The 17,414-nt window shown below is 44.7% G+C and overlaps 1 pseudogene across 1 annotated transcript in view; it reads right to left on the bottom strand.

The window, feature by feature from the left end:
- LOC311103256 (protein sidekick-2-like) overlaps positions 1–17,414 on the bottom strand; it is a 103,642-nt pseudogene that overhangs the window by 51,266 nt on the left and 34,962 nt on the right. Inside the window, exons 7-8 of the transcript in view lie at positions 17,362–17,414; positions 16,839–17,033 (exon numbers count right to left, since the gene is read on the bottom strand). The exon at positions 17,362–17,414 is cut by the window's right edge and continues 31 nt beyond it. The product of the transcript in view is annotated as a protein sidekick-2-like (transcript). The remainder of the gene's footprint in view (positions 1–16,838; positions 17,034–17,361) is intronic.

Below are 17,414 nucleotides of genomic sequence, written 5' to 3'. Positions count from 1 at the left end.
GCTAGCGGGCTATACGCTACATCGGCAGGATAGAACGGCTGACTCCGGTAAGACAAGGGGTGGCGGTCTGTGTATATTTGTAAACAACAGCTGGTGCACAAAATCAAATACTAAGGAAGTCTCGAGGTTTTGCTCGCCTGAGGTAGAGTATCTTATGATAAGCTGTAGACCACACTATTTACCAAGAGAGTTTTCATCTATATTTTTCATAGCTGTCTATTTACCACCACAAACCAATGCTGGCATTAAGATTGCACTGAATGAGCTGTATAAGGCCATAAATCAACAAGAAAACGCTCATCCAGATGCAGCGCTCCTAGTGGCCGGGGACTTTAATGCGGGGAAACTTATCCGTTCTATCTAATTTCTACCAGCATGTTAAATGTGCAACCAGAGGACAAAAAAACTCTAGACCACCTTTACTCCACACACAGAGACACGTACAAAGCTCTCCCTCGCCCTCCATTTGGCAAATCTGACCATAACTCTATCCTCCTGATTCCTGCGTATAAGCAAAAACTAAAGCAGGAAGCACCAGTGACTCGGTTAATAAAAAAGTGGTCAGATGACGCAGATGCTAAGCTACAGGACTGTTTTGCTAGCACAGACTGGAACATGAGTCACTGGCTTCATCAATAAGTGCATCGATGATGTCGTCCCCACAGTGACCGTACGTACATACCCCAACCAGAAGCCATGGATTACAGGAAACATCCGCACTGAGCTAAAGGGTAGAGCTGCCGCTTTCAAGGAGCGGGACTCTAACCCGGACGCTTATAAGAAATCCCGCTATGCCCTCCGACGAACCATCAAACAGGCAAAGAGTCAATACAGGACTAAGATTGAATCGTACTACACTGGCTCTGAGGCTGGTCGGATGTGGCAGGGCTTGAAAACTATTACAGACTACAAAGGGAAGCACAACCGCGAGCTGCCCAGTGACAGGGGCAAGCAACACTGAAGCATGCATGAGAGCACCAGCTGTTCCGGATGACTATGTGATCACGCTCTCCGTAGCCGATGTGAGTAAGACTTTTAAGCAGGTCAACATTCACAAGGCCGCAGGGCCAGACGGATTACCAGGACGTGTACTCCGAGCATGTGCTGACCAACTGGCAAATGTCTTCACTGACATTTTCAACATGTCCCTGACTGAGTCTGTAATACCAACATGTTTCAAGCAGACCACCATAGTCCCCGTGCCCAAGGACTCTAAGATAACCTGCCTAAATGACTACCGACCCGTAGCACTGACGTCTGTAGCCATGAAGTGCGTTGAAAGGCTGGTCATGGCTCAAATCAACAGCATTATCCCAGAAACCCTAGACCCACTCCAATTTGCACACCGCCCCAACAGATCCACAGATGATGCAATCTCTATTGCACTCCACAATGCCCTTTCCCACCTGGACAAGAGGAATACCTACCTGAGAATGCTATTCATTGACTACAGCTCAGCATTCAACACCATAGTGCCCTCTAAGCTCATCACTAAGCTAAGGATCCTGGGACTAAACACCTCCCTCTGCAACTGGATCCTGGACTTCCTGACGGGCTGCCCCCAGGTGGTAAGGGTAGGTAACAACACATCTGCCACACTGATCCTCAACACGGGGGCCCCTCAGGGGTGCATGCTCAGTCCCCTCCTGTACTCCCTGTTCACCCATGACTGCATGGCCAGGCACGACTCCAACACCATCATTAAGTTTGCCGACGACACAACAGTGGTAGGCCTGATCACAGACAACGATGAGACAGCCTATAGGGAGGAGGTCAGAGACCTGGCCGTGTGGTGCCAGGATAACAACCTCTCCCTCAACGTGACCAAGACAAAGGAGATGATTGTGGACTACAGGAAAAAAAAGAGGACTGAGCACGCCCCCATTCTCATCGACGGGGCTGTAGTGGAACAGGTTCAGAGCTTCAAGTTCCTTGGTGTCCACATCACCAATGAACTATCATGGTCCAAACACACCAAGACAGTCGTGAAGAGGGCACAACAAAGCCTATTCCCCCTCAGGAGACTGAAAAGATTTGGCATGGGTCCTCAGATCCTCAAAAAATTCTACAGCTGCACCATCGAGAGCATCCTGACTGGTTGCATCACCGCCTGGTATGGCAACTGCTTGGCCTCCGACCGCAAGGCACTACAGAGGTTAGTGCGTACGGCCCAGTACATCACTGGGGCCAAGCTTCCTGCCATCCAGGACCTCTATACCAGGCGGGTCAGAGGAAGGCCCTCAAAATTGTCAAAGACTCCAGCCACCCTAGTCATAGACTGTTCTCTCTGCTACCGCACGGCAAGCGGTACCGGAGTGCCAAGTCTAGGTCCAAAAGACTTCTCAACAGCTTCTACCCCCAAGCCATAAGACTCCTGAACAGCTAATCATGGCTACCCGGACTATTTGCACTGCCCCCCCACCCCATCCTTTTACGCTGCTGCTACTCTGTTAATTATTTATGCATAATCACTTTAACTCTACCCACATGTACATATTACTTCAACTACCTCAACTAGCCGGTGCCCCCGCACATTGACTCCGCACCGGTACCCCACTGTATATATAGCCTCCCTACTGTTATTTTATTTTACTTCTGCTATTTTTTCTCAACAGTTTTTTGTTGTTGTTTTATTTTACTTTTTTATTAAAAATAAATGCACTGTTGGTTAAGGGCTTTAAGTAAGCATTTCACTGTAATGTCTGCACCTGTTGTATTCGGCGCATGTAGCCAATAACATTTGATTTGATTTGATTTGACTGAAGCTCTGTCTGTCAGTCAGTTCTCATTCTTCAAGATATGATGACTTGGAGAGACTGACATGCACAAGGCTCCCTCGCCCTCTCTCTGCCTCTCTTTCCTTTCCTTCTTCATCCCTCTCTCTCTCTCTCTCCGTCTCTCTCTCTCTGTGTCTCTCTCTCTCTCTCTCTCTCACTTTCAATTCAATTTCAGTACTTTCTCTCACTCATGCGTTCTCTCTCTAATTCTCTCTGAAAATAGCCAATAATTGCCTGAGTGTGCAGAGTGACAGGTCTGTCAGTCAGAGTGTGGACGGAGAGAAGAAGAAGAGATGAGAGTGGGAGGAAAGAAGGAGGGATGGAGAGATGGAGAGACTGACATGGGGACATGGTGGGTTGGCGACTTGACGTACTGGTGTCCAGATAGGTAGGTATAGAGGGAATAAAGAGAAGGGGAGAGAGAGAGAGAGAGAGAGAGAGAGAGAGAGAGAGAGAGAGAGAGAGAGAGAGAGAGAGAGAGAGAGAGAGAGAGAGAGAGAGAGAGAGAGAGAGAGAGAGAGAGAGAGAGAGAGAGCAAGAGAGAGAGAGAGAGAGAGAGAGAGAGAGATAAACTGATAGATAGATAGATACAGTGCTATGAAAAAGTATTTGCCCCCTTTCTAATTTTCTCTACTTTTGCATATTTGTGATACTGAATATTATCAGATCTTCAACCAAAATCTAATATGGGAACATAAGTGAACAAATAACATAACAATTACATATTTATTTCATTTATTTAATAAACAAAGTTATGCAACACCCAATTTCCCTGTGTGAAAAAGTAATTGCCCCCTTACACTCAATAACTGGTTGTGCCACCTTTAGCTGCAATGACTCCAACCAAATGCTTCCTGTAGTTGTTGATCAGTCTCTCACGTCGCTGTGGAGGAATTTTGGCCCACTCTTCCATGTAGAACTGCTTTAACTCAGTGACGTGTGGGTTTTCAAGCATGAACTGCTCGTTTCAAGTCCTGCCACAACATCTCAATTGGGATTAGGTCTGGACTTTGACTAGGCCATTCCAAAACCTCCAATTTGTTGCTTTTTAGCAATTTTCATGTAGACTTGATTGTGTGTTTAGGATCATTGTCATTGTCTTGCTGCATGACCCAGCTGCGCTTCAGCTTCAGCTCACAGACGGATGGTCTGACATTCTCCTGTAGAATTCTCTGATACCTGAGGCAGCAAAGCATCCCCAAACCATCACACCACCACCACCATAATTGACCTTTGGTATGATGTTCTTACTGTGGAATGCAGAGTTTGGTTTTCGCCAGGCATTACTGGAACCATGTCGTCCATAAAGTTATACTTTTGAATCATCTGTCCATAGAACGTTCTTCCAAGAGTCTTGATGATCATCCAGGTGCTTTTTGGCAAACTTGAGTCAACTTTTTGGACGAGATGGGTCCCATTATGCCTGGCGAAAACCAAACACTGCATTCCACAGTAAGAACATCATACCAAAGGTCAAGCGTGGTGGTGGTGGTGTGATGGTTTAGGGATGCTTTGCTGCCTCAGGACCTGGACGACTTGCCTTAATAGAAGGAACCATGAATTCTGCTCTGTATCAGATAATTCTACAGGAGAATGTCAGACCATCCGTCTGTGAGCTGGAGCTGAAGCTGAAGTGCAGCTGGGTCATGCAGCAAGACAATGACAATGATCCAAAACACACAATCAATTCTACATGAAAATAGCTAAAAAGCAACAAATTGGACGTTTTGGAATGGCCTAGTCAAAGTCCAGACCTAATCCCAATTGAGATGTTGTGGCAGGACTTGAAACGAGCAGTTCATGCTTGAAAACCCACACGTCACTGAGTTAAAGCAGTTCTACATGGAAGAGTGGGCCAAAATTCCCCCACAGCAACGTGAGAGACGGATCAACAACTACAGGAAGCATTTCAAATCAAATCAAATTTTATTGGTCACATGCGCCGAATACAACAGGTGCAGACATTACAGTGAAATGCTTACTTACAGCCCTTAACCAACAGTGCATTTATTTTAAACAAAAAAGTAAGAATAAAACAACAACAAAAAAGTGTTGAGAAAAAAAGAGCAGAAGTAAAAAATAAAGTGACAGTAGGGAGGCTATATATACAATAGAATAAAGTGACAGTAGGGAGGCTATATATACAGGGGGGTACCGTTGCATAGTCAATGTGCGGGGGCACCGGCCAGTTGAGGCAGTTGAGGCAATATGTACATGTGGGTAGAGTTAAAGTGACTATGCATAAATACTTAACAGAGTAGCAGCAGCGTAAAAAGGATGGGGTGGGGGGGCAGTGCAAATAGTCCGGGTAGCCATGATTAGCTGTTCAGGAGTCTTATGGCTTGGGGGTAGAAGCTGTTGAGATGTCTTTTGGACCTAGACTTGGCACTCCGGTACCGCTTGCCGTGCGGTAGCAGAGAGAACAGTCTATGACTAGGGTGACTGGAGTCTTTGACAATTTTGAGGGCCTTCCTCTGACACCGCCTGGTATAGAGGTCCTGGATGGCAGGGAGCTTTGCCCCAGTGATGTACTGGGCCGTACGCACTACCCTCTGTAGTGCCTTGCGGTCAGAGGCCAAGCAGTTGCCATACCAGGCGGTGATGCAACCAGTCAGGATGCTCTCGATGGTGCAGCTGTAGAATTTTTTGAGGATCTGAGGACCCATGCCAAATCTTTTTAGTCTCCTGAGGGGGAATAGGCTTTGTCGTGCCCTCTTCACGACTGTCTTGGTGTGTTTGGACCATGATAGTTCGTTGGTGATGTGGACACCAAGGAACTTGAAGCTCTCAACCTGTTCCACTACAGCCCCGTCGATGAGAATGGGGGCGTGCTCAGTCCTCTTTTTTTTCCTGTAGTCCACAATCATCTCCTTTGTCTTGGTCACGTTGAGGGAGAGGTTGTTGTCCTGGCACCACACGGCCAGATCTCTGACCTCCTCCCTATAGGCTGTCTCATCGTTGTCGGTGATCAGGCCTACCACTGTTGTGTCGTCGGCAAACTTAATGATGGTGTTGGAGTCGTGCCTGGCCATGCAGTCATGGGTGAACAGAGAGTACAGGAGGGGACTGAGCACGCACCCCTGAGGGGCCCCCGTGTTGAGGATCAGTGTGGCAGATGTGTTGTTACCTACCCTTACCACCTGGGGGCGGCCCGTCAGGAAGTCCAGGATCCAGTTGCAGAGGGAGGTGTTTAGTCCCAGGATCCTTAGCTTAGTGATGAGCTTTGAGGGCACTATGGTGTTGAATGCTGAGCTGTAGTCAATGAATAGCATTCTCACGTAGGTGTTCCTCTTGTCCAGGTGGGAAAGGGCAGTGTGGAGTGCAATAGAGATTGCATCATCTGTGGATCTGTTGGGGCGGTATGCAAATTGGAGTGGGTCTAGGGTTTCTGGGATTATGTTGTTGATGTGAGCCATGACCAGTCTTTCAAAGCACTTCATGGCTACAGACGTCAGTGCTACGGGTCGGTAGTCATTTAGGCAGGTTATCTTAGAGTTCTTGGGCACGGGGACTATGGTGGTCTGCTTGAAACATGTTGGTATTACAGACTCAGTCAGGGACATGTTGAAAATGTCAGTGAAGACACTTGCCAGTTGGTCAGCACATGCTCGGAGTACACGTCCTGGTAATCCGTCTGGCCCTGCGGCCTTGTGAATGTTGACCTGCTTAAAAGTCTTACTCACATCGGCTACGGAGAGCGTGATCACATAGTCGTCCGGAACAGCTGGTGCTCTCATGCATGCTTCAGTGTTGCTTGCCTCGAAGCGAGCATAGAAGTGGTTTAGCTCGTCTGGTACATTTACATTTACATTTTAGTCATTTAGCAGACGCTCTTATCCAGAGCGACTTACAGTTAGCACATATATTATTTTTTATCGAACCCACAACCCTGGCGTTGCAAACGCCATGCTCTACCAACTGAGCTACATCCCTGCCGGCCATTCCCTCCCCTACCCTGGACGACGCTGGGCCAATTGTGCGCCGCCCCATGGGTCTCCCGGTCACGGCCGGCTACGACAGAGCCTGGATTCGAACCAGGATCTCTAGTGGCACAGCTAGCACTGCGATGCAGTGCCTTAGACCACTGCGCCACTCGGGAGACAAAGTAGGCTTGTGTCACTGGGCAGCTCGCGGCTGTGCTTCCCTTTGTAGTCTGTAATAGTTTTCAAGCCCTGCCACATCCGACGAGCGTCAGAGCCAGTGTAGTATGATTCAATCTTAGACCTGTATTGACTCTTTGCCTGTTTGATGGTTCGTCGGAGGTCATAGCGGGATTTCTTATAAGCGTCCGGGTTAGAGTCCCGTTCCTTGAAAGCGGCAGCTCTACCCTTTAGCTCAGTGCGGATGTTTCCTGTAATCCATGGCTTCTGGTTGGGGTATGTACGTACGGTCACTGTGGGGACGACATCATCGATGCACTTATTGATGAAGCCAGTGACTGATGTGGTGTACTCCTCAATGCTGTCTGAAGAATCCCTGAACATGTTCCAGTCTGTGCTAGCAAAACAGTCCTGTAGCTTAGCATCTGCGTCATCTGACCACTTTTTTATTAGCCGAGTCACTGGTGCTTCCTGCTTCAGTTTTTGCTTATAAGCAGGAATCAGGAGGATAGAGTTATGGTCAGATTTGCCAAATGGAGGGCGAGGGAGAGCTTTGTATGCGTCTCTGTGTGTGGAGTAAAGGTGGTCTAGAGTTTTTTCCCCTCTGGTTGCACATTTAACATGCTGGTAGAAATGAGGTAGAACGGATTTAAGTTTCCCTGCATTAAAGTCCCCTGCTACTAGGAGCGCTGCATCTGGATGAGCGTTTTCCTGTTGATTAATGGCCTTGTACAACTCATTCAGTGCAATCTTAATGCCAGCATTGGTTTGTGGTGGTAAATAGACAGCTATGAAAAGTATAGATGAAAACTCTCTTGGTAAATAGTGTGGTCTACAGCTTATCATAAGATACTCTACCTCAGGCGAGCAAAACCTTGAGACTTCCTTAGTATTTGATTTTGTGCACCAGCTGTTGTTTACAAAAATACAGAGACCGCCACCCCTCGTCTTACCCGAGTCTGCCGTTCTGTCCTGCCGATGTAGCGTATAGCCTGCTAGCTGAATGTTGTCATTGTTGTCATTCAGCCACGACTCCGTGAAACATAAGATATTACAGTTTTTAATGTCCCGTTGGTAGGATAACCGTAATCTTAAATCGTCCATTTTATTATCCAAAGCTTGAACGTTGGCTAATAGGATTGATGGGAGAGGCAGTTTACTCGTTCGCCGTCGGATCTTTACAAGGCACCCCGACCTACGTCCACGGTATCTCCGTCTCTTCCTCACGCGAATGACGGGGATCTGGGCCTTGTCTGGAGTCTGTAGAATATCCTTCGCGAACGCCTCGTTGAAGAAAAAGTGTTCGTCCAACGCGAGGTGAGTAATCGCTGTCCTGATATCCAGAAGCTCTCTTTGGTTATAAGAGACGATGGCATAAACATTATGTACAAAATAAATTACAAATAACGCGGAAAAACACACATAATAGTACAATTGGTTGGAGTCATTGCAGCTAAAGGTGGCACAACCAGTTATTGAGTGTAAGGGGGCAATTACTTTTTCACACAGGGGAATTGGGAGTTGCATAACTTTGTTTATGAAATAAATATGTAATTGTTGTGTTATTTGTTCACTTATGTTCCCTTTATCTAATATTAGGTTTTGGTTGAAGATCTGATAACATTCAGTATCACAAATATGCAAAATAAGAAAAAATTAGAAAGGGGGCAAATACTTTTTCATAGCATATACAGTTGAAGTCGGAAGTTTACATACACTTAGGTTGGAGTCATTAAAACTTGTTTTTCAACCACTCCACAAATTTCTTGTTAACAAACTATAGTTTTGGCAAGTCGGTTAGGACATCTACTTTGTGCATGACACAAGTACTTTTTCCAACAATTGTGTACAGACAGATTATTTCACTTATAATTCACTGTATCACAATTCCAGTGGGTCAGAAGTTTACATACACTAAGTTGACTGTGCCTTTAAACAGCTTGGAAAATTCCAGAAAATGATGTCATGGCTTTAGAAGCTTCTGATAGGCTAATTTACATCATTTGAGTCAATTGGAGGTGTACCTGTGGATGTATTTCAAGGCCTACCTTCAAACTCAGTGCCTCTTTGCTTGACATCATGGGAAAATCAAAAGAAATCAGCCAAGACCACAGAAAAAAAATTGTAGACCTCCACAAGTCTGGTTCATCCTTGGGAGCAATTTCCAAACGCCTGAAGGTACCACGTTCATCTGTACAAACAATAGGACGCAAGTATAAACACCATGGGACCACGCAGCCATCATACCGCTCAGGAAGGAGACGCGTTCTGTCTCCTAGAGATTAACGTACTTTGGTGCGAAAAGTGCAAATCAATCCCAGAACAACAGCAAAGGACCTTGTGAAGATGCTGGAGGAAAGAGGTACAAAAGTATCTATATCCACAGTAAAACGTGTCCTATATCGACATAACCTGAAAGGCCGCTCAGCAAGGAAGAAGCCACCAAAACCGCCATAAAAAAGCCAGACTACGGTTTGCAACTGCACATGGGGACAAAGATCGTACTTTTTTGAGAAATGTCCTCTGGAAACAAAAATAGAACTGTTTGGCCATATTGACCATCGTTATGTTTGGAGGAAAAAGGGGGTGCTTGCAAGCCGAAGAACACCATCCCAACCGTGAAGCACGGGGTGGCAGCATCATGCTGTGGGGGTGCTTTGCTGTAGGAGGGACTGGTGCACTTCACAAAATAGATGGCATCATGAGGAAGGAAAATTGTGTGGATATATTGAAGCAACATCTCAAGACATCAGTCTGGAAGTTAAGGCTTGGTCGCAAATGGGTCTTCCAAATGGACAATGACCCTAAGCATACTTCCAATGTTGTGGCAAAATGGCTTAAGGACAACACAGTCAAGGTATTGGAGTGGCCATCACAAAGCCCTGTCCTCAATCCTATAGCAAATTTGTGGGCAGAACTGAAAAAACGTGTGCGAGCAAGGAGGCCTACAAACCTGACTCAGTTACACCAGCTCTGTCAGGAGGAATGGGCCACAATTCACCCTACTTATTGTGGGAAGCTTGTGGAAGGCTACCCTCAACATTTGACCCAAGTTAAACAATTTAAAGGCAATGCCACCAAATACTAATTGAGTGTAGGTAAACTTCTGACCCACTGGGAATGTGATGAAATAAATAAAAGCTGAAATAAAATATTCTCTCTACTATTATTCTGACAATTCACATTCTTCTCGGAGCTAGCATGTTGGAGTGAACGGCTGTGTGTGAGAGGCTCCTGCAACTTTTTTGCGAAATAATCTAACCTAATTTACTTTATGGCACTTGTTACAACAAACGTTTCTTTCTAATACAATATTGTAACTTTCTATGTGAAAATGCCGAGTAATAAGCGACCAAAGGACAATAAATCCACATCAGAGACCTACTCCCCACCAAACAACGAGACAGACATGGCGGAAGGCACAGGTAACAACGTGACACTTACAGAACTTACCCGGGCTTTGGGAGAACTACGTGTTGCTATAGCGGAGGATCTTAAGGCTACTATTGCTGAACTGGACACTAAAATCGAGAGCACCATTCCAACGGTCGGTTTCCCAGGGCCAGAGTATATCGGACCTTGAGAAAGCTTCTGAATTCAACGCTGGTAGGATCGACGAGTTAGAGAAGCTATGCACGTCATTGCAGGATAGTGTGCAGAGGCTTTCTGTGAAAGTGGTCGACCTGGAGGGCAGATCCAGGCGTCATAACCTTCGCGTTGTGGGTCAGGCAGAAGGGGTGGAGGCGGGCTCTCGCCCCACCGACTTCTTCGCCAAGCTACTGAAGGATGCAATGGGACCGGATGTTTTGGCTTCTGATCCCCTACTGGACCGTGCACATCGCGCCCTTGTCCCAGTGCCTGGACCGGGCCAGCGTCCTCGCCCAGTAATCATCTGTTGTCACAGTTTCAAGACCAAGGATCTTATCCTGTGCGAGGCTCGAATGAAGGGCAACCTGTTACATATAGGGCACCCCTTTCGTGTCTATGAGGATTATGCACCTGATGTGGCAAAGCACCTCGCTGGCTACAGAGATGTCATGACCAAACTCTACAATCTCCATCTTCGCCCAGCCTTGCTCTTCCCTGCAAGACTAAGAATTACCCCGCCTTCCGGGGAGAAGATTTGGCTCTCCTCGGTTTTGGACGCAGAGAAGTTTATCCGGGAATATACGCCAATCCCCCGTACAGGCTAGAGTGCCTTGTCATTGTGTGTTAGGGTCTGCTCATGGACTCGAATCCATACTATACCATAACGGGTGAAACCGTATTAAACGGTCTCAGCAAGGGCTACCGAACATGTGATAGGCTGAGCTGACCAATGGAGGGCGGTCAGAGCTCTCATTTAACGTTAATTTCACTTTCATTCTGACTGGGTTTAGAGCGATGCCTGTTTGGGAGGCATTCCAGGTCGGATCATTGACACTTTCGGATGGATATACTTATATTCCCCCATTTTTGTTTTGTTTCGTTATTTATTTTTCAATTCTTACATTATTCCTATTACCATACCATGTATTTATTGCTTGCAGGGGTCTGGGGTGATGGTTGGGAAGGGGCAGACGCAGACACCTGGATAGCAAGTTGATGCTTTGTGCTGTTCTGCCCTTGTCATAGCCTGGCCCGCTCTCACGATTTGATTCCCACCAGCCCTCCGTGGTGCTTGTGTCTGTGTAGGTGTGCGTACATATAATTATTATTTGTACTTTATTATTATTTTCTCTTAGCATTTTAGTATTGTGTATGTGTATATTTTAAATTAGTATAGATTATTATTCTGGGGTATGAATGTTTGTGTATGTAGATGTGTGTTTATGGATGTATGTATGTGTATGCGTGTGTATGTATCTGTATATATTTAAGAATATTTATTTTATATGTATATTTTTTTGTATGTATATATATATACGCATGTGTGTGTGTGTGTATGTATGTAGGTATGCACATGTATGTATGTGTGTGTATGGATGTGTATATGTGTATGTGTGCACATATGTATATATAAATCACTATTTTTTAAAATTATTTATTATTATAATTTTTTTTGATTGGGGGGTACGTTCAATTTATAAAAATCCTTGTTCCCATCTCCTAACCCACAATATGTAACTGTACTGCTGTCTATGTCGGTTACTGATGGTTTATGTTTAGACCGGCATTGCTTAGCAATAGAATCTTGTGATGATACATCTTGCTTATCTCAGGGATTGACCCAAGATTAACCTTAAGTGCGCAATATGTTTAAGTTGCAACTTATTCTGTTCAGGTTTATTAGATGCTAATTGAACACTTTAAGCGCGGGAGCCTCCTCAGTTCATATGTTAGTAGAAGTTGTAGGATAGTGAGAGGTGAACGTATAGTTGAGATTTTATTTTTGTTTTACCTCTTGTTCGAGGTTGTGCCGTGCTTTTTTGGCATCGGCCAGACAATGTGTTTGTTATTTTTATTTTCATATTTTTTTCTGTCCTATTTGTGTATGCCTGTTAAATGTGGGTTGATGTGGGGGGTAAAGGTTGGGGAAAGTAGGGGAACAGGGTGGAGAGTAAAGGTGCTTGCGGGGGGAGGGGTGGGTTGGATACTGTGTAGGTGCTACATATGCTGATCGTGATGGTTTGGTGCGCTTTATTACCTTTTTAGTGAGTTACATGTTATGCAGGCCACCATAGGAACTACAAATGAGAGGAGGGCGGGGCTTACATTCACTTCCTGGAATGTCAAGGGTTTAAACGAACCAATTAAGAGAGGCAAGGTCCTAGCCCACTTGAAAGCACTTTCGTCTGATATTATATTTTTGCAAGAAACCCATCTGAAAAACAATTCTCATAACAGACTTAAATGTAAGTGGGTGGGGCAAGTGTATCACTCTAACTTCTCTGCCAAAACGAGAGGCACAGCTATTCTGGTACGGAAAGGAATTCCCTTTCTACATAAAACCACTATTGTGGATAAAGAGGGTCGTTATGTGATCGTAATAGGAGAGATCCACTCTACTTCTGTAACTCTACTAAATATCTATGGGCTAAACATTGATAACCCCTCTTTTTTCAAAAGAGTCCTTTCCCTGATTCCAGATATCTCCCATACTAATCTGGTCATTGGAGGGGACCTTAACTGTGTACTAGACCAATATTTGGATAGATCCTCTACCCGGCGAACCCCTACCTCCTATTCAAGCGAATTCTTGAATACCTACATAAAAATTTTGAATTTATTTGATATATGGAGAATCTCTAACCCTACGGTTAGGGAATACTCATTTTAGTCTCATGTTCACAATGTATATACTCGAATTGACTACTTTTTGGTTGATGCTAAACTACTCCCCTATACCTGTAATGTGAGATATCATGATATTATAATCTCTGACCACAGTCCACTCACCTTCTCCCTGAGATTGGGTGACATCGTACCAAACGAGAGGGTCTGGAGGTTGAATCCCCAGCTCCTCACAGAACCAACATTCTGTGAACATCTTAAAGACCAAATTACATTTTTCTTTGATACCAACGACAACACAGAGATTTCCCCAGCATTATTGTGGGAAACGCTGAAGGCTTATTTGAGAGGCTGTATCATCTCCTTTCAGACTGCCAGGAGTAGGCAAAACAGAAGAAAATTGGTAGAACTGGAGGGACAAATTCACTTGCTGGATAGGGAGAATGCTAGACATCCATCTATGGAGAAACATAAACAAATTATGTCTTTAACATTTAAATACAATCAGATCCTCTCGGCTAAAATTGCTAAATCTTTTCTCTATGCCAACCAAAAATATTTTGAGTTTGGTGACAAACCACACAAATTACTCGCCAGACAACTTCGAAAAAATGTGAGTGACCGAATGATTCACAAAGTTAAATCTGCATCTGGGGAATTACTCTCCTACCCCAAAGACATCAATGACAGATTCCGTCAGTTTTATGAGACTCTATATACATCTTAAAGCGGATCCTAACCCCTTAATTATGCAAAACTTTTTGGAGGACTGTAATCTTCCTGCCCTGAACCAGGAAGACTCTAACTTCCTGAATAAGGAAATATCTCTTGAAGAAATTAGAGAAACAATTAAATCTCTAAATAGTGGCAAGACCCCGGGCCCAGATGGATACCCTGGTGAATTCTATAAAACATTCAGCAACATGCTCTCTCCCTACCTGCACAAAATGTTGGTTCGGGCCAATGAGGATGGAGCTCTCCCATCTACTTTGGATGAGGCGTTTATTACAGTTATACATAAGAAGGGTAAAGATCCGGAAGAGGTAGGGTCATACAGACCAATATCCCTCCTTAATACAGACCAAAAGATTTTAGCAAAAACTTTGGCTAACAGGCTTAGCACTTTAATTGGCAAATTGGTCCATTCGGACCAGACCGGCTTTATCCCTAACAGAAACTCATTCTTCAATCTCAGGCGCCTCTTCAACATTATGTATTCTCAGAGGTTACCTAACGTGGACCTTGCCATTATATCTCTTGACGCCGAAAAGGCCTTTGACCAAGTTGAGTGGCCCTATCTATTCAAGGTCCTACAGAAATGTAATATTGGAGATGGGTTCATAAATTGGATCCAGCTTTTATATAGGAACCCCTGTGCGAGAATACTCACTAACCAATCACTGTCGCCCCGATTTAACCTTTACAGAGGGACAAGGCAGGGTTGTGTGCTATCGCCTATGCTCTTCGCCCTAATTATTGAACCTCTCGCTCAAGCGATCAGATCTCATTCAGCAGTACACGGCTATAATACTAAAGATACTTTAAATAAGATTTCCCTATACACAGATGATATTCTCCTCTATGTAACAGAACCCCAAGCAAGGAATCCAGCTATTCCAGAGGTGATTAATTTGTTTGGTACCTTCACGGGACACAGAATAAATTGGAACAAGAGTGAATTAATGCCCATACGGTTGCAAAACACCTCATGGCTAGAACATCTTCCAGTTAAGTTATCTTCAGAAAAATGTATCTACCTTGGAATTGTAGTTACCAAACAATACTCCTTACTATTTAAAGAGAATTTCCCCTCTCTGATGCAAAATCTCAAGGCAAACATACAATTTTGGAGAACTCTCCCAATTTCTCTGCTCGGAAGAATTAATGCCATTAAAATGGTCTTCCTCCCACAACTGCTCTACCTATACCAGAACATCCCAGTATTCATACCTAAATCCTTTCATAAACAACTGGACTCTATTATCAATCCTTTCATCTGGGATTATAAAACACACAGGATAGGTAAAAAAACACCTATGTAAATCCAAGATGGAAGGAGGATTGTCTCTCCCAAATTGTATATTTTACTATTGGGCCGCTAACCTCCGCGCTGTTACGTTTTTGCTGGATGACGCACCCCTGCCATCCAGCTGGCCTAGTATGGAGCGTGAGGAGTGTCACCCCTTCTCTATTGGTGCTGTGATTTTGTCACCTGTCAATCTGGAGATGTCACTTTACCGTAACAATCCTATTATACATAGCACAGTCCGAATCTGGAAGCAAATTAAAGTCCACTTTGAGCTTAGACCAATATCATTCATGCTCCCTGTTGCCAGGAATCCCTCCTTTGCCCCCTCTAACCTTGATAACACCTTTGAGCGATGGGGAGAGTTGGGGATAAGTACCATAGGGGATTTATATATAGGAGGGACATTTGCTTCCTTTGAATCGCTGAGGGAAACTTATAACCTTCCCAGAAGTAACTTTTTCAGATACGTACAAATTAGGGAGTATGTTAGAAAACACCTCCCAACATTTGGGAATGCTAAACCTTCCATGTTTGACGGATGCATAAAAATATGTCCCACCTCAGACAAACTGATATCTCGTCTATATGACGCTTTTCAATCTGTTAGCGCACCCTCTACTGATGCTACTAAGGCAAAATGGGAGGAAGAACTAGGGACTGATATTTCGGTGGCAGACTGGGAGGATAGCTTGGAGTATATCCACACCTGCTCCATTAACTCCAGACATCGTCTCATACAATTTAAGGTATTACACAGATTACACTATTCCAAAACTAAACTGCATAGGATATTTCCTGATACATCCCCTATGTGTGATAAATGTCAGGCTGAGCAGGGTACACTACTCCACTGCTTTGTCCTATGCTATAGCCTGTATGGTTATTGGTGTGGAATTTTTGGGGTCCTCTCTGAAGTTCTGGAGACTTCAATAGACCCAGACCCGCTTCTGATATTCCTGGGAGTGTCTGATTCCCTAAATGGATTAACCAACCCCCAAAAACATCTCTTACAGTCTCATTTCGGCAAAAAAACCAATAATCTTGTTGTTTTGGAAAAGGAGGGAAGCGCCCTCTACCAAATTATGGCTCATAGAATTGGCAAACACTGTACACTTAGAAAGAATTAGATATATTCTGAACAATAAATTATCAACATTTGATCAAATCTGGCAGCCTTTTCTCTCTTACTTGGACCAGTCGGCGCTGTGAATTTGTACTTTTTAACGCACTCTCAATTGTCATATTGTTATCTACATTTGGGCAGCATGTGCTGGCCCTGCCACCCGAGCAGTCGGGAGGGGAATAGGGTGGAATAAGGGGGGGGGGGGGGGGGGGATAAAGGGGGGTATAAGTGGGGGGGGGGGGGTTACATCTACCCTTTTTCTTTCTACCTTTCCCTGTTCTGTATGTCTTGCTTTGTAATATTTGTTTTGTGCCCAGAACTCTGGGTCTTGTTGTTCATGTCTGTTCTCTTATGTTTAGATAAGAACTGTACACGTGTCTTTCATACCTATACACCATACTTGTGAGTGTTCAATAAAAAATATTTGAACGAGACAATTCACATTCTTAAAATAAAGTGGTGATCCTAACTGACCTAAGACAGGGACTTTTTACTAGGATTAAATGTCAGGAATTGTGAAAATGTATTTGGCTAAGGTGTATGTAAACTTCCGACTTCAACTTTAGATAGACAGACAGGAAGACAGACAGACGTACTGGTGACAGCGAGGTAGGTGTTGGTCTGTATCTCTCCAGCCAGGTTGCGGGCGAAGCATTGGAACATCCCTGTATCGTCAGGTAACAGGCCATTGATCTGGAGACTGCCCCCCACTAACACCCTGTACCTGGGCATCTTCACTGGACTGATGACCACAGCATCCTTATACCACACTATGTCTGGTTGGGGGACTCCTAGAGAGAGGAGAGGAGAGGTAGTTAAATACAGTACTGGACTGATGACCACAGCATCCTTATACCACAATATGTCTGGCTGGGGGACCCCTAGAGAGAGGAGGAGGAGAGGAGAAGGGTGAGTTAGCTTCCTCCTTTAATCAATCAATCAATCAATCAATCAATTGATCAATCAGTTATATTTACATATAGCACTTTTTACAGCATCAGGGCTTTTAAGTCACCAAGTGCTTTGGAACTCTCTCTCTCTCTCTCTCTCTGTCTCTCTCTCTCCCCCACTCTCCCTCTCTCCCATACTCTCTCACTCTCACACACACACACCACGTACCTCGTGCCTGGCAGGGGATATCCACCACCTTCTCCATCTCTGCACTGATGTGT

This window comes from Coregonus lavaretus (assembly GCF_964263955.1).
Source record: "Coregonus lavaretus genome assembly, chromosome: 28".
In the NCBI taxonomy this organism is placed as follows: domain Eukaryota; kingdom Metazoa; phylum Chordata; class Actinopteri; order Salmoniformes; family Salmonidae; genus Coregonus; species Coregonus lavaretus.
The sequence above is the reverse complement of the archived record's forward strand: the minus strand, read 5'-3'. Positions and strand labels throughout refer to the sequence as shown.